The sequence below is a fragment of the Ursus americanus genome, chromosome 17 (assembly GCF_024610735.1).
Source record: "Ursus americanus isolate L20-20 chromosome 17, mUrsAme1.1.p, whole genome shotgun sequence".
Lineage (NCBI taxonomy): Eukaryota > Metazoa > Chordata > Mammalia > Carnivora > Ursidae > Ursus > Ursus americanus.
Genome location: NC_142143.1, coordinates 37,714,130 through 37,738,043, shown reverse-complemented (window position 1 = coordinate 37,738,043; position 23,914 = coordinate 37,714,130). Strand labels below are relative to the sequence as shown.

Genomic DNA, 23,914 nt, shown 5'->3' with positions numbered 1-23,914 from the left:
AAGGTCACCCTAATGCAGCAAGGTCATTTTATATTCTAAAGCATAACGGCTCAAAAACGCTAAAGCTGAGTTTCCACTTACTGAACTACTAATTTGTCAACCAAATTCTGGTATGTAAGTTTATTTCTCATTTATAAATAAGTTGCCTGGGAAAGCTGCACTAATTCATCTCACAAAGACCCCATTTAAAAGCTTACTGCTTCCATTGCTTAAAGAATGATAGAACAAATTTAAAGCAATGAGCAGTTTCCTCTAGAAATGTAAAAAAAAAAAAATCTAACATGTGTAAGATGCAAAATACATGTGTGTGTATATATATACACACACCCACACACACACACATATATATACACACACACACATGCACATATATAAACACATACTTTTTAAAAAATTCTATCCACTGATAAGACCTAGAAACAAAGACTGACTCAGTGGCACTGAGCATCCCTAGCACGAGATATGGCTAAACTCAGTTTTTCACTAGAAGAACCTGGCACCTATGGGAGAAAGGGTAGGTTCCAGGTATGGCACAGAAAGTATACAAGCCTAGAACATCTCATCTAACCAGAAAGCAAGGAAGCTACCAAAGAATACAAAGGTCATGTCAAAAGACTCGGAAGCCACCCCAAAGACACTCTCACTCGCCAAAGATGTGATCATTTGAACACTGGTAATCTAATAAATGTAGGGTATTCAAACCTTAAACAAAAGAGCACTTAATGTACAGAGAAGTTTTCAGCTTTAAGAACAGTTCACACCCAGATACTACTTAGTATCCTGAGGTAAGACTTCAGACACCTTTGGTTCAATGGTCATGGTGTCTTTGTATCCTGCCTCATATGCTCCTCTCCACACTCCCATGCCAACCAGCATCTCATCACCTGTGTCCAGTACTCCTCTAATCTTCCTTCCCATTCATCGTATTCCCTCTAACAGAGTTCCAGAGGCAGCTTAACCATGAAGCCAATGAAACTTCAGGGTCCCTCATTTGTTGTCTTTTTCCAAGGTCCTAGAAATGCGTTTCCATGATCACTGATATTTCAGCCACAATTTGTCAGTCACAGTGAGTCTCCGACTTTACTGCCGTCATCCATCTCTTCTTGATCAGCAGCATCTGAGTAGCTACCGGCATTTTTGAGATTTAGTTAAGGGAAGTTGGGTCTGGCAGAATATACTTACGTAGCTTTTAATCACTTCCATGTGTAATTGGGTTACTGGTAGCTACCAGGGGAAGGCAGGGCTGCTGGGAGGACTCCTACCACTCACTGTGCTAACTCAGCATTGTGACATAAAAGGGGCAAGGCCAGAGGTCACATCTAATTTAGTAATCATCATTTTCTACGTATTTTTTTCTCCTTTATGTTTTTTTCAGATGTCAAGCTACATTTGCTAAAATGGCTAGTTAATTGAATCAAAGTGGGTTGTTTCACCAGGGTCTAAAATTCTATTAGCTTCAGGATCCACACACCCTGGGTCTCCCCTACATTTGAATTATCTGGAATGATTTTAATTCTTAAATATTAAATAAGGATAGATCAAGACTCCTAATCTCAAGGGCTCCATCTGCCTCTGAAATTAAGTCAATCACTCAGGTCTACATAACATAGATCCCTCCAGACTACATCCCATTGCATTTCTATATTTTAACCAAATTGACCAGCACACAGTTCTTCAAACAGACTGTGTAATTTGCTGCCTCCATTCTTTGCTTAAATCATTTCCTTCACTTGGAATTCTTCCTTCCAACAATGCCCAGCTAAAGGTTTTCCATTCTTCAGACCAAGCTTAAGTCTTATTTTCTCCATCTGTTGAACAAATATATAGTGTTTCCCTACTGTGTGTTAAGCACTGTTCTTAGACTAGATTTACATCAGTGGACAAAACAGCCAAAAGGCCCTGCCTTTGTACAGCTTACATTTTAATTTGGGAAGACAGGGAACCAATAAATAAGCATGTAGTATGCCAACGGGTGATAAGCACTATGGAAAAAGCAAAGCAGGGAAGTAGGATAAGAAACACTGGGGAGTGGGTTTAAGTGGGGTGGTCAGAGAAAGCCTGGGAAGTAGGTAACATTTGAGCAACAACCTGGAAGAAGTGAGAAATGAACCATGGGATGTCTGGGAGAAAGAAAATTTGAGGTGGAGGGAATTCATGAAGTCTCTTCTGATCCATCACAATAAGACACAACTTTCCCTTTTTTAAATGCCAACAGCCGTTTGTTTACACCCTTCAAACATCACGCTTCTCTCTCACTAGACTCCGCTCTGTATTTCTATCTCCCACAATGCCTTGACTGGTAGCACTGAACATAGCTGCTGAATGAATAATGAATTATTTACAAAGGAGCTATGGCCTGGAAAAACAAGTCTTGCATTTCAAATTTGTTTAACCTACTTACCATTAAAATAACTTGAAGCACTTGTTCTATCTCAAAGTAATTTGACCTATGTCTGAGGAGACCAAAATTATATAATGAGATCATCCCAGGTAATTCAAATGTTTAACTACGTTTGCTGGAAATGACTAGTTAATTGGGTTAATTGGAACCAAAGTCTGTTGTTTTACTAGGGTTTGAATCCCACTCTACCACTACTGGCAATTTGACACTGGACAAGTGATTTCGTTTTCTGAGCCTTAGTTGCATTATCTATAAAGTGGGAGTAATAAGAGGATTTTTTTTTTTTAATAAAGGTGCCGTGAGAAATAAAGCACAGGATCTGGCACACTAAGTGCTCACTAAATATTCTTGTAATTATTTCTGTTACTTTATGAAATCTTGGGCTAAATATGGAAAATGTGAAAGCAACCAATAAACAGTTCAACCAAGGCTTATTTGAATGGGAAAAAAAGAAACGTTTGTTTTATAGGATTGGCTGGTCAGTTAAGGCAAAAATGAGATCAGTAGACCTATGTTTTACACAGGCCAAACAGTGAATTAAGACAAGGTATTGAATTAAACAAGAAATATTGGGCGAAAAAATGGAAAAACTTTAAATAATTTTTCTTACTGCTCTTTTGAAGGGTTTCTTTTCTACTGTGTAAATTCAAAATACACTGCATCAAGACTTTGCCTCTCTCATCTACCCATATAGCAAATCACGCAAATTCCAACCCTTCTTATAGGGACAAACTTGACTGGCCCATTCACAGGTCTACAGTAGACCTTTGCACTTACATGCTTACTATTCCATTCTCAAGTATTTATGAGCAACATCTAGAGTTTCTGAATCAAGCTATTTGTATGTAAATCTTGAATCTTGCAGGCTTCAATACTGTCCTTCAGGAGTAAGTTGGTAAAGTAGAAAATGAGTCGGGGGTTTTTTGCCCTGTAATTGGAAAGGGAGGGATGGGAAATCAAGCCTTTTGCCTAGTAACCACTTCTCAGTATCCTCACAACCTTTTATACACCTGTGTGTTTGGAGTAAATTTCTCTTCAAATAAATGTTATCTTTTTGTGAAAACTGAGGAAGAATATGAACAGTGTCTTAGTCCAGTTAAGCTGCTGTAACAACACAATCGTAAACTGGATGTCTTCAATGGAAATTTATTTCTCGTAGTCCAAGATCAAGGCACCAGCAGGTTCAGTGTCTGGTAAGAAACTGCTTCCTGGTTTTATAGGTGGCTCTCTTATTTTTGGGTCTTCACAGGGCAGAGGAAGCAGGGGAGCTTTCTGGAGACTCTTTTGTAAGGACACTAATACCATTCATGCAGGCTCCACCCTCACAACCTAATCACCTCCCAAGGCTCCCACCTCCAAACACCATCACACTGGGATTTGGTTTCAACATAGGAATTTTAGGGGAATGCTAACATTCAGTCTGCAGCATAGAAGTCTAAGAAATTGAAGGAATTAGAAAAGTTGAAGATTCTCAAAGGTGTGAGGTTGTAGGTCTTGTATTTTTGAGTGGTTTATTTTTTAACATTCAAACCTATACCTGTGCAGACTTTCAAGTTACTCACAAGGAGTAAATATCTTGTTCCTAACTGAATTTCTTGTTCCTGTTTATGTTACAGCTACTTTCCTCACTTTTTTGTTTGCTTGTCTGTTTGGTTTTTTGTTTATTTTCAGTGGATGCATGTGAGTGAGTGAGCGACTGAGAGTGAGTGAGTGAGTGAGTGAGTGTGTGTGTGTGTGTGTGTGTGTGTGTGTGTGTTGGAGGGGGGCTGTCATACCAGAATTTAAGACTTCTAAGTACAGCTTTAATGAGAAAGTTCAAGACTAAGTTCATTTGGGCTTTATAGCACAAATTAAAATTTTTCAGGTCTTCCAACCTAAGGATAGAGCTGTTTGAAGAAAAGATAACCAAACTTTTGAATGAGCAAAATGGAAGGGAGTAGAAGCTTTTAAATTTCATTTATGTTAAAAATTTTCTTTTCAGATTTAGGTTGAAACGTTTCAACTCTTAAGTCATTATAACATAGTTCTAGAACACTTTCTAGTTTAGAAATCCTTTTCTAACTTGGTTTTTTCATGTTGTTCTCTTGATAGAACTGTGAGGTAATTTCTGAATGTAATATTCTCAGGAAATTGAAGCTTAGAGGCATTAAATAATGTACATAAATCATCGTGCTTCACACCTGACACACAGAAGGTGTTCAATACTGGAAGTTGCTTTTGATGTTACTGACATTCAAAGTCAGTAGCTTGTAGATGGTATAGCTGAGACTAAAGCCCAGATTTGGATTCCCAATGCAGAATGCCTCAAAGACCATTCCATTTCCCCTCTTTCCCTGCAGCTGGAACACAGTCCTTCAGAAATTTTTCTAAGCATTTTTACAGCCAGGAACCATGGCAAGTAGACAAGAGTAAGAAATTTGTCTACCCTGCCTCTTTGATATGTGTTGTAGTCACCTAAATTATGGAGAACAAAAAAGCACATCAAGAAGGTGCTGGGAAAATACAGATTCAGGACTGAAATCATAAACACCTATTCCAGCAGTCTCCTGAAAGTCAAGGAGCTAGAGAGGTGGCCAGGAGATGAGATGAGGTCAGACATCCTGAGGGATGGCTGGAGGAAATGTAGTTGAAAGTGTTCTACCTCATCATCTTTCTTCTTTTCACTTTCCACCCCAGGCCCCACCCCTAGTCTTCCTCCTGGTCACCCCAGTCCTGTCTTAGCACTATGGAATTTACACTGTGCAAAGCAAAGGGTAGGGCTGTAGGAGAGATCCCCACACACACACACAAAAATCGATGTCCCCCAAAAGAAAGGGCAATGAAATTCACAAAGGGGAGCAATACTTAAGGGAGATGAAGAAGAGGGGACTCGTGGTGGAAAGAGAGTCACCATCCCTATGTCGTGGACTGCCAGGATGTGGTTGAGCCAACTGAGACCTAAGCCAGTAAGATCTACCCTGCCTAACCCACTCAGCTCTCCATACATACATATATATGCACTGTTAAGATACAATTTTTAAGTTGTTCATAGATATGTCTGCTCATTTCTACTGTTCTAGAAATGAAATTTGGAAAATAGAGCCAATTTAAACATTTGAAGTCACCTAGGAAAAAGCCACCCAACCTCAGGGAACCACTGGACTCCACATAGAAACCATGAATGAGAAGAGGCAGATCATTCTTTTAGGCACGGGTAGTAGGTAGATAGAATATCTCATCACATAAAGATAGGGTATCCTACCAACATGAGAATCACCCCATTGCACATGTTAAAATGTAAGATTTCAGGGACTACCTCAGACCAAGCTATAACTGAATATAAAGGGGGTGGGAACCTGGAAATTGTATTTTAAAAGTCTCCCATGTTATTCTTATGCATCTTAAATTTGAAAACAGTACTTTCTATAAAGTATATAGAGTGTTAGCTGAAGCCAGGGAGGAAATCATACTGCAGTATATAAATGTATCAAATCAACATATTGTATACCTTAAACTTAAGTGATATGTCATCTGTATCACAAGAAAAAAAAAATTTAAAAAAACTCTACTTAGAAGCTTAAATGTTACATCAGAATTTTAACTGAGGTCCAGATCAGCCAAATTCCAAGTTAGAACTTTTTTCTGGCCAGTGATGTAGAATACATCCTTTGCCTTATATAATGGAATTTCCCTAAATAAGAAGTTCTATTTATTTTGTCAGCCCAGTATCCTCTTTCTTGAGAAACACCTTGTCCACATGTCTAAATTTTGTCTTCTTCAGTCTCTCCTACTTAAAGACAAAAGCAGATTGTTCCTTTATACACTCATGACTGCCACTCTTATCTGTCCTTCCATCAGTGCCAAAAGCACGACAAAGAAAACCATTCCGAACTTAAGTGATTTGAGCTAAAAGCCACTAGGCTGGGAGCTGAGCCAACAAATAAAGTGGCAAAAACTTATTTGAGCCGATTAGATAGGGATATACAAATTAATTGGCCATGATATCAGGGTCAAGCAATAATATGCAAATAAATTAGCATCTTGAGCTAACAGGACAGGAATATGCATAATAAGTTGGCTGTGATGTCAGAAGTCTTCATCGTAATTTTAGGCTTGACTATTACACTATAAAATTCCGTGACACTTCAAAATGTTTAGTTATAATATTGATAAAATAATCTGAATCCCTAAAATGTGAACAAATTGATCTAAAAAGAAAAAAAATAACATATCTTTAAACTGGATCATTTTAGAAATTGAGTTATTAAAAAGGGTTAAATCAAAGTTTAATGCAAGTTGAGACCCAAGCACAGTTACCACAGAATGGACAGAGATGCTATGTCTGAAGGATTAACAGTGGTTTTGATGAAATGAGTTAGTTATGTGTTAGTTCAGAACAGTTAACACAAAACGTCTAAATAAGTCCTTTAGCCCCAGGTACATCTCCAGTCATTCAACAAATACCATTTCAGTGCCTGCTCTGTGCCAGGCAGTATGCCCATCCCTGGATACACAAGTAGAAGTAACAGAAGACACTTGCATAGCACAATGTGAGCTGGACACTGTTCTAAACACCCTCTATCACTTAACTGATTTAATTCCCATTACAACACTAGGAGGTAGACACTATTTTTAATGTTATTTTATTGATGGAACTGGAGAGGTAAATAACTTTCCCAGGTCAAAGAATTTTTGGCATGGTTAGGATGTCAACCCAAACAGTCTTCAGTTCTTATCCTTTCTCACCAGTTCAACTTGGAGAACATAGGGCTGACTACATGCTACACTTTGAGGGATGGCCAAAAATTCTACCCAATTCCAATAATTCCTTGAAACCCAAACTAAATTCCATAATGGAAACCACTCATATAAATTAGTTGGTTGACTAATTAGTTTTTGGTTACTTGGACAGCAAAGACAGGATCAATGAGTCCCTAAGATCAGACAACAAATATTAATAGATTTTTGGGCTGAAAGGACAATCTCCATTTCTTTCTTGTGTACAGATTCATATGTTATTTTAGTGATTGAGTCTTTGCACACTACAGTAGATGAAATACAAAACAGTGTAGTTTCAACTATGTCACTGGTAGAGGTGTAGGGCTGTTACTAAGACATTATGGAAGAAAGTCTAAGGGATTTGAGTGCCTATTAGGTGGTAGAGAAAGACTAAAAAATTTTTGCCTACTACTCAATTTTATCAAGGCTTGCTTCTGGAAGACAATGTGTAATATTACTGAGAGAATGGGGCAATATGATTTTATAAAAGCTTACTACCCTTTGTCAAGTGCTATGGAGCTCTGTAAGTCAAAAATCACTTTTAAATAACCCCGAAGAAATTAGAATTGCGATTGACAACTTACCAGGAAAATAGAGCTCAGCTGAAAAATGTTAACAAGAAAAGTCCACAGAGAGAGAAGCGGAAAAGTAAGTTCCAAAGAGGTTTGTACTAAGACATTTTTACCAGTCACCTTGAAACTCTCAATTTTAGAGGTGCCTGGGTGGCTCATTCAGTTAAGCATCTGCCTTCAGTTCAGGTCACAATCCCAGGGTTTGGGGATCAAGCCCCATATTGGGCTCCCTACTCAGCAGGGAACCTGCTTCTCCCTGTTTGTGTGTTCTCTCTCTCTCTCTCTCTCTCTCTCTCTCTCTGTCAAATAAATAAAATCTAAAAAAAAAGAAAGAAAGAAAAGAAAAGAAAAAGTAAAGAAAGGAAAGAAAAAAAAGACAAGAAACTCTCAATATTCAAGGTAACAGAAATGTTTCTGGTCATTGAAATCCAAGCTCAGAGGATAAATGAAAAAGATCTTGCTAAACTGAGTAAGCCAAAATATGGTAGATGAGCTTCAGTATGGGCAAGCTTAGAAATAATACAGTAGAAGAAAAAAAAATAAAAATCATATTAGTGGAAGATAATAGGGTCAGTAATAAAACAAGAAAAAAGCCACATAGAACCATCTACTGAAGACATTCACCAAGTACATGGCTACAGCCAAACAGGCTTGACATTGTCATGACTTATTATAAATACAAGAGGGGGGGGAAATGCCCTTTGTCCCAGACTAAAGTTCACCCATGTGTGCAATATGCGTAGTTATGGTGGCCTACCTCAGGAAAAATATGGATGGTGTTAGGTGACCAACTGCCAGAGGAAGTGGCTAAAACAGGGATGAAGGGGCTGTGTGTGAGGACAGGCTTAGAAGATTGGGACTTTGTAGTCTGGGAAAGGAAAGCTGAGCAGACATATGATTAAAGTCTGAAAATCATGACAGGTAGAGCTAAGGTAATACCCACCTGTTACCCCATCCTGCAATACTAGAATTAGCAAGTGACCTTGATGTTTGAAAGAAAATACATGAAAGGAGGGCCATTCAGAATGACCTCAAAGGCACCTTTCTACTCAAAAATTCTTTGTCAAATTTTCTTTGCAGTTAGGTAGTAAAAACGTGTTACTCTAGGAGAGGAATAAGTTGATATATGTATAAACCTGTTTTGAGTTATAGGCTTAAAAGGGGATATCTCTAAATCTTTATTTTGTGTTGTCTTATAGGACTCCCATGCCTTTCCATGGGTAACCATCAGAAAAAAATCCCCACAGCTGCTTATCTCAGTAATCCAACCCAGAATGACTGTATTTGCCTCCTTGAATTGACCATTTTATCCTCTGGTGTCCATTGACTATACAAGAAAGGAATAGGGAAGGTTAGATTTTCAAAAGGTTATTGTTTTCCCAGGATTAAAGCCCCAAAATATTCCTGTTTTTAAAACTACATTTGGTGAGCCTCAAGAGATTTGATAGAGTTTTTCGAATAAGCTATTAAAAATATATAGCGAATATCTGGGGCGCCTGGGTGGCACGGCGGTTGAGCGTCTGCCTTCGGCTCAGGGCGTGATCCCAGTGTTATGGGATCGAGTCCCACATCAGGCTCCTCTGCTATGAGCCTGCTTCTTCCCCTCCCACTCCCCCTGCTTGTGTTCCCTCTCTCGCTGGCTGTCTCTATCTCTGTCAAATAAATAAATAAAATCTTTAAAAAATATATATATATATATATAGCGAATATCTATGCTGTTTTTCTCTTATATGGGGCTACAGGATTCCATTTAGGCCTACAACAGGTGACAAAAATGGAAAATACTATGAAGTCTTAAACAATGGCAACAATGCTCAAAGAAGTAAACCTCAAAAACAATCTTTAAAAAAAAAAAATTGTACTTGATTCTTTTGGAAGTGTAAGTGACTATAATATACTATTTGTACATAATCCCTTAATCTCATGTTCCTGTTCTCCACTATAAATTGATCACCCTATTGGCCTCCACAGTCTTGCCACCTGCTGTACCATGACCTACTTGGAGAGCAGACATGGCTTCTATTTAACGTTTGCCTTCTCAGAGGCCCTAGCACTCATGTTAGGCGAACAGACCTCAGTGTCCTCTGCCTAAACAACCAGTTAGGAACTTGCGAATTCTACCAATCTGGTTATTCTGTCTTAATCTTCTAACTGATCTGACTTAATTGTTTTTACTTAATGAAATTCTCTTGGCATTACATAGTGGTCATATAATAGAAATAAGAAATAAAATCCAAATAAACAAAATGTAACTGTTGAAATTATCTCTGCTGTCATTTTCAGATTTTTCTTCCTTCATTCCCTCATTCTCTTCAGTTAAAACAAAAACAAAACAAAAAAACCCCACAATGAAACAGACTATCTTCAGGGGATAAAGGAAGAGTGACCCAGAAATGTACACATTACTGTAGTCATTCCTCAATGACAGTCATAAAGACATTTTCCAGTGAAGACAAAAATGGTCCACTAGTCCCATCTTTTGCCCAGCATGAACAGATGAGGCAATGAGTCATCACCTTACTTGTTCATTGCTTTATAGACTGACTCCTTACAAACGGAGTCAAGAGACCATAGCCACTGGTTGCCTTTTTGAATTGCTAACGATCTAACTTTTGTTATACAGCATTCTTAGTGATCCCTGGAAAACTAAGGGGCTTCTTATAATTTTTTCTTCTATAAATAAATGATTTTAACTATTTAGGAAATTAAGTTTTTTACTTCAAAATACAAATATCCTCAGTAACTGCTGTTACCCAAAACTAAAGCAACCCAGTTGACTGACATAAATGCATAGATTTCAAACTGACATCAGCAAACAACATGACAATGTAATTGTCCCCCATGAACCAAAAAGATCTGAATGCGTATTTAGTAACAATATATTTGCAGAATACATATACACAGGGAACTGAGATTTCGTAGTTATCTACCAATATCATAGCTGCCATTTGTTCATAATAACTGTCATATCCTAACTAAGGAAACAAACGCTTTCACAGATAGTACTATTACAATATTTTCTTAGATTTTTAGTTTTAAAATTACAGGGAAACTTAAGAGGAACGCCTGGGTGGCTCAGTTGGTTAAACGTCTGCCTTCAGCTTGGGTCATGATCCTGGGGTCCTGGGATAGAGAGCCCGGACTCCCAGCTCCTGGTGAGGAGTCTGCTTCTCCCTCTCTCTCTGCCCCCCCCACACTTGTTCTCTAACTCTCTCAAAGAAAGAGAGAGAGAGAGAGAGAGAGAGAAAGAAAGAAAGAAAGAAAGGAAGGAAGGAAGGAAGGAAGGAAGGAAGGAAGGAAGCTTAAGAAGTTAAAATAACCCATAATCCTACTACTTTAATATGTGAGGTAAAGGACTAACCAGTCCTTCTAATCCCTTCCCATTCAAAGATAGTTCATTGCCTCAACAATTTGAAATTTCTTATGCAGATTTCCTTTTCTGCTTTATATAAATTACGCTCAAATATACATGCATGAGATCACATCGAACACTCTGTAATATTTTTTCACTTAACAATACAGAACAGAGGTCCTCCGGGATCGGTACGCAGAAACGTACCATTACTTCTTCTAGCTGCTTTGCATCCCTTTGTTTGGCTGGATCCTGATATACTTAGCAATCCCCTTATAATAGGAGGAAAATTACTTAACTTCAAAGGACTTGAAAAACTTTAAATAGAAGAATAATGTGTTCCTGGATAGGAATATAATATACTAATGATGCCAATTCCTCCCAAGTTAATATCAAATGTCATAAATGAAGGTAAGACAAGTAACAACGTTCTTTTTGGAAGAAAGCAGATAAGGCCTCAATATCCCTGTAATACAAAGAGGGCCTACACATCAACAACAGGGGAGAAAATGGGAGAAACTTCCCATTTTTTAAATGTTCCTGAAATTTTCTTGCTACTGCTTCTACCACTACCGGCTCCTTTTGCCAAAAGCTAAAATATTACATTTTTATACAGTCTCATCATGCCTCTAAATAAGAAAGGATTTTAAAGTAAGATGTAATTACCCTCAGTTCAAAACCTAAAAATGTGTTGCTTAAAAAGACAACCTCGATTGATTGCAAAGAGTACAAAAAATAAGTCAGGTCATTAGCTTGTAGATTTTCAGATTTTCATCAGCTATCTTTGCAGGAGTTTGAATCCATTAGAACACTCAATCCAGTGGTATTATTTTGATACCAACTTACAAGTATCTCAGTCACTAAAAGTGAAAGTAAAAATGTATACATTTACAAAAGTCAAAACCAACATTTAAGAGAATTGCTCAATTTCTACACTATAAAACTACTTAAACATTTGAAAACTGCGCATATTAAAAGTTGCAGATTTAAAGCGTATATTTCGAAAATACTCTAAAAAAATACTCTTGAATTTTATAGTACCTTCTTTGCATGCAGTGAAAACATTATAAGTGAAACTAGCCTAAAGAGCTTATTATATTACAGTGAAGCTTTCGTTTACTATAATTAGAAATCTATTTTAATCTTAACTGAAAGTTATGTTCATGTTTTATATAAGAATTCCACTAAAATGTTTAAAAAATAGTTTAGTGGCAGAGATTTTAAAAGAGGCAGTGAATGCTTATGAATTATGCAAGTCTGAACTTTCATTTTAATAACTTCATTAAAATATAAAAACCTTGAAAGCCTCCCAACAGGAATTTAACTTTATAAAAATGCTTTATACGTGCCCTGACCTTGCCAAAAGGCATGCCTAAGGCATGATTTAACCGTTATTACAGGGCAAAGCCTAATAATAAATACCTATCTGAAAATGCCAGCATCTGTCCTTGCCTGCTTGGCCTCCAGTGGAGTTGCAAGTCAGCCATAAACAGACCCTCTCCTGTGAGACAGCAGGACGCAGCAGACAGGGAACAGCTACTAGCATTGGAAAACCTGGATCCAAAGCCCTTAACCTTTCTAATCCTGTCTGTTCATCTATACAACTGGGGTATCAAGGACAGCCATGTTGTTGCCTAAGCAGATGAAGTAATGTCAGGTGGAAACTGAATTGACAGCTCTGTATCAATGTTGATTTTTTCTAAGCAGAAGACAGTTCTGGGTTATCTATTTTTCTCACCATATCCTGGCTTTTAGAAAATATGTTCCTGTATGGCTAATATACATGTTCCATGTTTTTAAGGCTGTGTCTCCAGCATTTGGATGGCAGCCCTCTACTTAGACTTACTTATCTTAGGAGAACATCCTAAGGCTAACCGGCAAACTCTACTTCTCCTTTCTGTTATTTGGCCACGAGACCCAGCTTGTTTTATAAGAAATAAGACCAGCAGTATATTTCTCAAGTAGTATATTTCTACCAATTTCAACTCCTTAAGTTGTTTCTTCGAATTTTCTAAGGTACCAGAGTTGTCTTCTAAATGGTTCTTTATAACAGGCCTGAGACAAACACAGCTAATTGGGTCAACAAATAGGAAGAAAGAGGAAGAACAGAGCCTTAGTCATCCTAATTATCAAGTTAATGCCTGGTTGTTGGACGAACCCTCCCTCTTTCTAAAATGAAACACATAAGACATAACCCACTGTTGCTATGTTAATTTGACTAGAAGTGGCAGGGCCTGATCCCAAAGCAACCCCCGCTGGTCTTTCCAAATAATGGTGCCCCAGCTAATGAATACCTACTTGGATACAATAGGAGTCCGTGTTCATTGCCCACTGTTGCTGCTTAATTGAATGGTCAAGATTCCAACTTTCTCTTACCCTACAAATTCTCAAATCGTGATTCACAAATAATACCAACACCAAAAACAAGAGAAGTAATCATGTGAACTCCCATATCCTTTCACTCTTTTGACTCTCTTCAGCTTGTTTTCCTCCAGCTGAAATTTCCTTTTCTGTATCAAACATACACAGAGACTGTACCCAGCCCGGCATTTTAACAAATGGAAAAACTCTGGTTGGATTATGCATCTACTCCACAGTCTTCATCTTAAATCAAAGGAATTGCTCCAACTGCTGATACAAAAAGCAGCTCATTTAAAATACTTGCAAAGAACCAGGTGAGAAATACAAAAAACCAAACAAAAAAAACCTATTGTGTTTTAGTCCCACAGCAGAGAGGATTCCTCTATGCCGCTCTAGCAATTATTTAAAAAAAAAAAAAAAAAAAAAAAGCCACAGTTGCCCACATCAGTAACATTGAACTCAAATAACCAGCCAGCCTGACCCAAGATTAGTTAAACCAATTGCTTAGGAAACCTGTTCTGTGAAGCTATGAACCTGAAGACTATATTCCAGATTCCAGGGATAAAAGTGTCAGAGCTTCACAGGGTGCTGCAGCGGATATAAATACAAAACGAGGAGATACATACAGTCCAGCCTGATCCTCAAGTTGAAAAGACTTCACAAACATATTACAATCAGGGCTACCTTTTATTTATATTAAAAAAAAAAAGGTATCTTAAGTTATCCTGCAATAGGAGTCAACAAAACAGAATTAAAGTATTATATAAATGTAGCTCAAGGCTAAAGAGAAAAATACTTCCTCAAGCCAAACTCTATCAATCTATATATTAAAAACATATTTATGTATTTTAAAATCAATTTGCCCACACACAATTATAGTATAGGGTTTGATTCTTGTAACTGACACTTGAGGGTTTTTGTTTTTTTGGGTTTTTTTTTTTTACATCTAAATTAGTTCAGCCTAATTGTTGTAAGAGGAACTAGTCATTAAAGCTACTAAAATATGGTATTTGCTTGTAAGCAAGCTACAGCAATAGGATTTTGTTTTTTTAATCTTGAGTGGGTCAATGATTAGCAAAAAGACATGTCTTTTTACTTCTGTCCCACTATTATAGTACGGGTGGTTCTCATCATTGCCTAACTTGCCATTTAAGTTTCAAAATGATTTCATCTGAAATGTGAAACAGCAGTGAAATCTTATTACCAACTGAGATTATTAATTTCAAAGATGAGACTCCAGCAACAGAGCTTCTCTACCCGGCCCTGAGACGTTGTAATATTGCATTCATTTCTGGAAACACACTTAGGAGGATAGACACTGGCCTTCGGAAGCAAATCCAGAGAGAAATCGGGGTCGTGCAGAGGGCAGATACAGTCAGCTGAGGAATCGTTCACGGAATTAGAGCTGTTAAGGCTGCAAAAGAGAAAACTTAGAGGACACCATAACTGCCTGCAAACATGTGGGAGAAGAATAGAACTTACTCTTGTTAACTACAGAGATCTGAACTGGGATCGATGGGAATAAGCAATGGAGGTCCATACTGGGTTCTTTCCATTTCAGTACCTAAGCAAAGGCTGGAGGCGAGCTTGGCAGAAATACTGGGTTGGGATGGTGCCCTACTTGGCTCCAGTGGTTGCATGGCTAACCTGCTAAATCCCTGCCATCTCCCAAGACGGTCGCATTCTAGGTGAGAACTGAAGCTCTAAAAGATCACGCCTAGCTTGAAGCTCGGATGAGTACAGGGGAGAACAAAAAGACAAAGTCATTCCCCAAAAGCCATTATTTTTTTTTTAAGGAATAAAAATAAAAGGATGAAAGACTACTGATGATGATGCTGATGGTGATAAATAGCTATAATCTAGTCAACGCTTTTGTCTTGTTTAAGCCTCATCCCAATCCCATGAGGCCAATATTATCCCCATATGCAAATGAGAAAACTAAGGCTAGGACAAGTTAGGTGACTTACTCAAGGTCACAGAGTGAATAAATGGCAGGTCTCCGCTCCTCACTCCAGCTGTGTCTGTTACCTAAGCCTGTCTGCCTACCCGCTACATTCCACTGTCTAGACTGCGTGCACTGTAATTTCAATTGGCCATAATCCCCAAACCAGAGAAACCTCAACCCTAGAAGATAATAAATGCTTTTAAGCTGCAAAATGATCAGTTGACTCACAATTAATACCCTCTATAGATTATTTTGACAAAGTAACGATATCCAACTGTGCCTGCAAATGCCAACACAAGAAATCCCTGTGACTTCACGGATCAACGGCAAGTGCCCTAATGAGCAAAAAAACCTGCTCTTTATTCATTTTTTCTGGCGTTTCTTATGTCTGCTGAAAAATAATGCCGAGAAGCAATCGGTGTTCTTTTCAACAACTTAAAAACAAAAACAAAGAAAAAGGGTTAGGGTTTACACGTTTACATAATACAAAAAGAGCGGCCAGGAAACAGTGAGCTGTGGCCTCCCGGTGGGAAGACAATCATATGCAGCCAGTGAGTTCCTGGGCAGTTTTAATTTACTTTTAATCATTTCAGAAGTTGTGCCTCAAAGGTATGCGCTAAAAGGCTTCACAGCATCTTGCCTTTTTTTTCTTTGCCCTTCCTTTTTCTGTTCGGCAAAAAGTAGCTAGCAAACAAACAAACCTGTGTAGAACCAATGTAAGTCTGTACTTCTCCAGGAAACTCCCCCAGACAGAGAATAACAAAGATGAGGCTAAGCTATCTTTGTACTGTCCACATACTTCACTTGATCACTGACCTGTCTTTGATTGTATCCTAAAAATGCCTTTTCTCATTCATGAGGCTGGGTGCCTTAATCATCAGGTTGCCAGGCACCCTACTTATTCCTTTTTCTGTGTTCCCATGGCAGGCTGAAGTTATCCCTTGGCGTGATTTATTACACACAGTAGGTATCCTTTGGCTCTTTCTCTATGAATTCCTGTTGGCTAGAGATCTGATCATTCGTTTTTGCAAGACCATCATCTAGCATTGCCTAACACACGGTAGGCCCCCTTAAGGTTGAAATTAAATGAAAATGCAAACTTTTCATTGTATCCCCCATGTTGGGCTTATCATATGAACTGAACTGAACGGAATTGAATTAGAACAAATCAAATTGAACCGATTCAGACATTAGGTTACAGTAAAGATATCCAGATTATATTTATAGACAAGTTGATTAGCACAACCTAGCTATGAAGTTGTGTGATTCTAATGACTGATAATGCTAGGATTACCTATTAAGTTACCACGGAAAAGGCAGTAATCTTTGGGCATAATAGTGTGGTTAGTTCTTTAAAATGAAGCCTAGGGGCGCCTGGCTGGCTCCGTTAGTGGAGCACATGACTCTTGATCTTGAGGTTGTGAGTTAGAGACCCACGTTGGGTGTAGATAATACTTAAAAATAAAATCTTTTAAAAATAAAAAAAATATTAACCCCTAGTGAAGTCTAAAATAGATCTACCCTAAAATAGATCATTTTTACCTCAAGTCATGACTGACACAGAGCTCACTCTAGAAGTCAGGCAGATGCCAGCTCTGTCATGGTCTTCTTTTTCACTTACGTGAAATAAATTTACATTATCAAGTTTTCAAGCCACAGTTGTTGTTTTCCAGGAATCACTTTAAGTGACATGCTCATTTCATGAGGAATTAGTTTGGTTACAATTAAATAATACAATCCATATATCAGTATAATTTGGTTCACATAAACTGCAGTACATAGCAACACACTCAAAGCAAATACACCAGTGAGAGTCCCTCAGGTGCCCCAACCTCCACTGTGAAGCTCCCATGCCTCCTTCGGGAACCCTGGCATCCTGTGTGTGAGTCATGCCCAAACAAGGGTAGCACTGGGGTTCTGTACTCAAATCTTAGTAAATCTCTAAGTCTTTATTCTTTTTCCTCTAAAAATAAGTAGAAATTCTAATATTTTCTTCCCCGGGGGGAGCATCGAACTCCATACTGGAGACCACAAAAGACTAAAGTTTTCTAGTTTAAAAATAAAAAATCTGCCAGTCATCCCACATTTGCCTTTGTCATACCTCAGACAGAAAATTATATCATGTTGTTTCAATTTTTTTTTTTAAGATTTTATTTATTTGGCAGAGACAGAGAGCCCAAGTGGGGACAGCTGAGAGGGAGAAGCAGACTCCCCACTGAGCAGGGAGCCCGAAGTGGGGGCTCAATCCCAGGACCCTGGGATCATGACCTGAGCCCAAGGCAGATGATTAACCAACTGAGCCACCCAGGTGCTCCCATGTTTCAATTTTTGTTCTTTTAAAAAAAAGTTAATTATTCATTAACCCAGAAGAATGGCACATTGTAGTTTACCAATGTGATGTCTAATTTTTATGTAAAAATGGTATGCTCCAGTAAATGACACACCCTTCACAAATTCCCGAGATAACACCACAATTTTAAAACACACATGTAAAGAGATACTAAAACACATTTGTCAGCTCTCACAATGTCACACAAAGAATAGGAATGGCGGGATGTTTAGCCTGGAAAAGGAGAAACTGTGTGGGTAGCAGAATAGCTATTCATAAGACCTGAAGACCTGTCCTAGGGACAAAAGTATGAAGGCATGTGTTCACCAAATTTGTATTAAATGCCTACCTGCTGAGTATCATAGCTGGAGATACAAAGATGAATAAAATGTAAGGCCTGCCTTCAAGGAGCTCAGAGCCCGGTCAGGGAGAGCCACTTAGAAAGAAATAGTCTATGTGATTTAGTAAGAGTCCAATTTTTTCTGTAGAGAAGCAGAGAGTAAATACTTTAGGTTTTGCAGGCCTCAAGATCTCGTGCAACTACTGAATTCTGCCCTTGTAACATGAAAACAGCCGTACACAATATGTAAAGAATAAATGTGGCTGTGTTCTAATAAAACTTTATTTGTGGACACTGACATTTAAATTTCATATAGTTTCACATCTCATGGATTATTCTTTTGATTTTTTCCCCCCAAACCTTTAAAAATCTGAAAACCTTATCTCATGCCCACATACACATGCAGCAGCCAGATTTTGTCTTCAGGCAGTAATCTGCTGAACCCTGATAAAGATTAACAGGAATTTACTGGAGGTCAGAGGAAGGGTAGGTAACCCCACCTGGGGTTATCACGGAGGCTTCATGGAGAAAGAACCGAGTGAAGGATTATGCAAGAGGATGGACCCACAGGACTGGACCCTAAAAGCAAAGGCACAGCTGTGTGCAACAGACCGGGGAACGCAAATAACCCGCAAGCCATGCCATTACAGCAGCACCTGGCAAGCAAGGAGGTCACAGAGATAGGCAGGGCCAGATCAAGGCAATTGAACTTTATGCTCTGGACGTGCTAAGCAGCCACTGAGAACTTTAAGCAGTGAACTCTTATTGGAATGGTTGGCAGTTCCAGAACCACAATTCTCGCCCTGGCTGTGGAGTCGGTCTGACTTGGGTTAGGATCCCAATTCTGCCACTCATCAGGCATAGGACCTTAAGCCAGTTTCTTATGCTCTCTAGATTTCAGTCCCCTCATCTGAAAACCAAAGACAATCCCTACCTTTGCATTTGTTATTCTGTATTACTGCCTTTGCTTCCCTTAATCACACACAGCGTCACACCAGTAATGTAACCACGCTTGCGGGAACCAAGCATCCCCAATGGACATCAAGTGCCTCGCATGCGGTCTGATGGAGCAGGCACTCAAAGGTAGTGAAGGAAGAAATGAAAAAGATAAGCCCAGCATTCCCCTGCTTTATCATTCCATCAGTGTCCATACTTGCTTCTCATTTTACAAAGATAAATATGTTGTAACATTTCTTTAAAACTTGGATCAAAAGCATTGAGAGAAAAATGATAATGATCTCTATAAAACTATCATAACCATAATAAATTTATTTTCCTGAGAGAGTTACAATTACATTTTGGTACATGGCTTTCTCCGCCCCCCCCTCCAGTGATGCATTTCCCTCAAAAAATTTTCTTTCTCTAAATAGGCACTATCTGGTTTATATGGCACTAAACTTGAAGTAAAACAAATTTTCCAATGCGAAATTCATCAAGCTAACTTTATAACAATCTCACACATAAGATGACAAGTGGCCCATTTCATGAATGATCCACAAATGACTGTATTCTTTCCTGTGTAAATTGCCAAAAGACCTTCATGTTTTACTATCCAATATCACATCTCATTATAAACTGTACATATATGAATGATCTAATCAGAAGATTTCTAGGACTCTTCTTCCAGGGCAAACCAGAAAGCAACAGAATCCATGTTGATTTTTAGCTCAAATTGTTTATTGTTCAAGTTCATGAAATCATTTCAATAAATGCCTAGAGAGCACCTCTGTGCGATGCACTCTTAAATCTTTCCTTTCAGAGAGATTCATGTAACCTGTTTTTTACGTTCTCAGATGTTTAACTCTTACCCATTTTCTGTATTGTGTGTAGGCATAATAATGTCCTACAAAGAGAAAGCCTATCAATTCTAAGGATAGGATAAAATAGAAGAAAATCATAGGACTATTTAAATCATATGAATTTTAAGAAGATTCATAGGATTATTTAAATCATAAGAATTTTAAGAAGTACTACCTTCAATCTCTTTCATCCTTCTAGTTCTCAAGAAATCATACCTGTATCCTGAAATCTAACCTCATTTACATATGACAGAATTGCTTTTGAAAATTCAGATGTTAGCCATATTGCCATTGTTGTATAAACAACTTAGTTCCTGTTCTCCCTTTGAGTCCTACAATCCTTTAAGACTGATTATAAATTGAGAATATCCAAGATGCCACAATGATATACAATTTACTCAACATACCAAATCTGTTATTTAGAAAAGCCCTGTCATTTTCTAAGGAGTGCTTATAATTATGTTCCAACACATATTTGTCATCACCCCAGCCTCAAAATTAAAGAGGAGATAGTGTACATGAGAAAACAGTTTAATTATATTTCTGAAAGAGTTCTTTCCAAGTAAACTCTGTCCAAATGTGATGAGATCCCCTGGGATTTTTTTAATTTTAATTTGCAATTACTAATTTGTCCACCCAAATAGGAGGGGATATATTTCATTCATTCATTACCACAAACATATAGTATATGAATATATGTGTATTGTATAAGTATTCAAATGTTTATTATGTATTATTCTAGGATATGTATTCTGGAATTATTTTATACAAGATCCTAAGGACAGGTTAGCATTTTAGTGAAATATATACAGTATATACAAGAGTTAGAGACAACATTTAAGAAGGCACATAGGAAGTACACAAAAATAGCTGTTGAATCAATTAATAATAATTTTAATTTAATGTTTGTTGCCCTTTGCCCTTTCTTGATATATTTATTTGCTCATCAACTCAAGAGTTACAGCACATCTACTATGTACTGGGCAGTTCTGGAGGCTAAGGATACAGCAGCAAATAAAATAAGCAATCCTCCTTCATGAGGCTGATATTCTGGAGAGGGAGAAAAACATTAAACAAGATAAGTGAGTAAAATATAGAGTGTGTTAGATAGTAAGTGTTTAGGAGAAAAATGAAGCAGAGAACATTTATGAAAAGTGGTCAGATTCTGGATATATTTTGAAGAATAGGACTTGCTTCTGACAACGAAAGACAGCAGGGGAGACAAAGGTGGGTGCACCGGTTTTGGCCTGAGCATTGGCAAGAACAGAGTTGCTAAACACTGGTTTGGGGAAATCTGCAATATGCCAGGTTTGGGGAGAATGGACAGTATGGGTTACCTTTGGAACATGTTTAATTGATGATACCAATTAGAAAAACAAATGGAAATACCTAGTATATAGTTAACCAAGATTAAAACTTATTTAACCTTTTTTTAAGATTTGAGAGAGCAAGCTTGGGGGAGGGGATGGGAAGTGTTGGGGGGAGGCAGAGAGAATCTCAAGCAGACTCCACACTGACCCAACCTGGGGCCTAATGTCATGCCCCTGAGATCATGACTTGGGCCAAAACCAGAAGTCGGATGCTCAACTGACTGAGTTGAGCCCAGGTGCCCCAAAATTTATTTAACTTTTTAACCTAACTTGGAAAATCACTTTTTTTCTTCATCCAAACCATGATGAATTATTCCTATGTGTTTATCAGTACATTTGAAAGCTATTGGCTAGGGTGTCTTTCTCACTTTTATTTTTTCTCCCCTCACTTATTCTTCATGTTGTTTAATTCTTAACTATATAAAACACAGGACATAAGCCATGGAATTTACCCTCATCCCCACTTTCAATCCTCACCCTAGATTTGTATTCCTTTTTTATGCTACACACCATACCAAAAATACTTGTCTCCTCAGATTATCAAACTCAAATTTCCTCTTTTACAAATCTTTCCCTAACTAAAAGATGCTCAAAGGCTTAATTCCTTTACAAAACCCTTTCAACCCAATCCCAGTTTACTGATACCTGCCTTTCTTCAGGATAGGTCTAGAAACCTTCAGAAATATGGCAAGTATGACATAGTTTGGAGAATCGTCTGTTGTTATAGAATCTGACACATAAATACAAACTCTTAACACTCCCAAGAAAAATAGTCTATTGGAAAACATTGTTTTGGTTTTTCCTACTCAAGCTGCAGTACATAGCCTCTTTACATAATACAACTTACAGAAATGAATTTGTAAAGAAAAAAAATTTTTAATCAATTGGTGAAGGGAGCCTGGGGGGCTCAGTTGGTTGAGCGTTCAACTCTTGATTTCAGCTGAAGTCATGATCTCAGAGTTGTGGGTTTGGGCCCCCATTGGGCTCCACGATTAGCAGGGACTCTGCTTGGGATTCTCTCTCCCCCTCTCCCTTTGCCCCTCCCTCTGCTCTCTCTCTCTCTCAAATAAATAAATTTAAAAAAAATCAATTGATGAGGTTAGTTTAGTGGCCTCATAGACTTCTACATCAAAAGCTAGTCTGATTAACAGCAATCCTTCTCAAATCTTTCCAAAAACAAAACAAACGAAACCAAAACAAAGAGGAGGGGAAACTCCCAGACTCATTTAACAAGCCAGCATCATCCTACTATCAAAACTAGAAAATGAACTGGTAGAAAAGAAAAAAAAGGCCAATATCCCTGATGAATATAGACGTAAAAGTTCTCAATAAAATACTAGCAAACCAAATTCAGCAGCATATTAACAGGATCATTCACCATGATCCAGTAGGATTTATGCCTGGGATTCAAGGGTGGTTCAACATGCACAACATCGGTTTGATACATCACATTAATAGAATGAAAGAAAAACATATGATCATCTCAATAGACACAGAAAAAGCATTTGACAAAATTCAACATCTGTTCATGATAAAAACATATTAGACATAGAAGGAACAGGATTCAACATAATAAAGGCCATAATTCAAGGCCACAGCTAACATCCTATTCAGTAGTAAAAGGATAAAAGCCTTTCCTCTAAGATCAGAAACAAGACAAGTGTGCCCACTCTTAACCACTCTTATTCAACAAAGCATTGGAAGTCCTAGCTAGAATGATCAAGCAAGAACAAAAATAAAAGTTATCAGAATTGGAGAGGAAGTAAAATTGTATTTGTAGAAGACATGATTTCATATATAGAAAATCCTAAAGATTCGACCAAAACACTGTTAGATCTAATTAACGAATTCAATCTAGTTGCAGAATACAAAAGTAACATACAAAAATCAGTAGCATTTCTATATGCTAACTATAAATTTTCTGAAAAAAAAAAATCAGTTCCACTTACAATACCATAAAAAACAAAGCACTTAAGAATAAGCCTAACTGGGCTACCTGGGTGGGTCAGTTAAGCATCTGCCTTCAGCTCAGGTCATGATCCTAGGGTCCTGGGATCAAGCTCTGCACTGGGCTTCCCTGCTCAGCTGGGAGTCCACTTCTCCCTCTGCCTGCTGCTCACGCTGATTATTCAGTCTCAATCTCACTCTCTGACAAATAAAATCTAGAAAGAAATAAAGAGAGAAAAACAGAGAGAAAGGGAGGGAAAAAAAAACCTAACTAAGGAGGTGAAAGATTTCTACTCTGAAAACTACAAGACATTGATGAAGGAAACCAAAGAAGATAAATAAATGGAAAGTCATCCTATGCTCATGGGTTGGAAGAATATTGTTAAAATTCCAATGCTACCAAAAGCCATCCATAGATTTCATGAAATCTCAATCAAAACTCCAATGGCATTTTTTAAAGAAGTAGAAAAAAAACACTCAAAGTTTATATGGAAACACAAAAAGACCCCAAATAGTTAAAGAAATTTAGAGAGGAAAAAAAAAAAAAGGCAAAGGCTATAGTCAAACAGTATGTTACTGGCACAAAAACAGACAAATAGACCAATGGAACAGAATCAAGAGCCTGGAAATAAACCAAAGCATATATGGTCAACTAATATTTGACAAGGGAACCAAAAATACTCTGTAGAGAAAAGATAGTTTCCAACAAATGGTGCTGGGACAATTGGATATTCACATGT

At 37.8% G+C, this 23,914-nt stretch overlaps 1 protein-coding gene and 1 long non-coding RNA gene across 2 annotated transcripts in view; one reads left to right on the top strand and one right to left on the bottom strand.

Annotated features, from left to right (window-relative positions):
* SYT1 (synaptotagmin 1) overlaps positions 1 to 23,914 on the top strand; it is an 820,357-nt gene that overhangs the window by 718,255 nt on the left and 78,188 nt on the right. The gene's annotated exons all lie outside the window — the stretch shown is intronic.
* The window catches only part of LOC148108663 (uncharacterized), a 403,649-nt gene that overhangs the window by 348,572 nt on the left and 31,163 nt on the right, over positions 1 to 23,914 (bottom strand). The window lies entirely within an intron of this gene.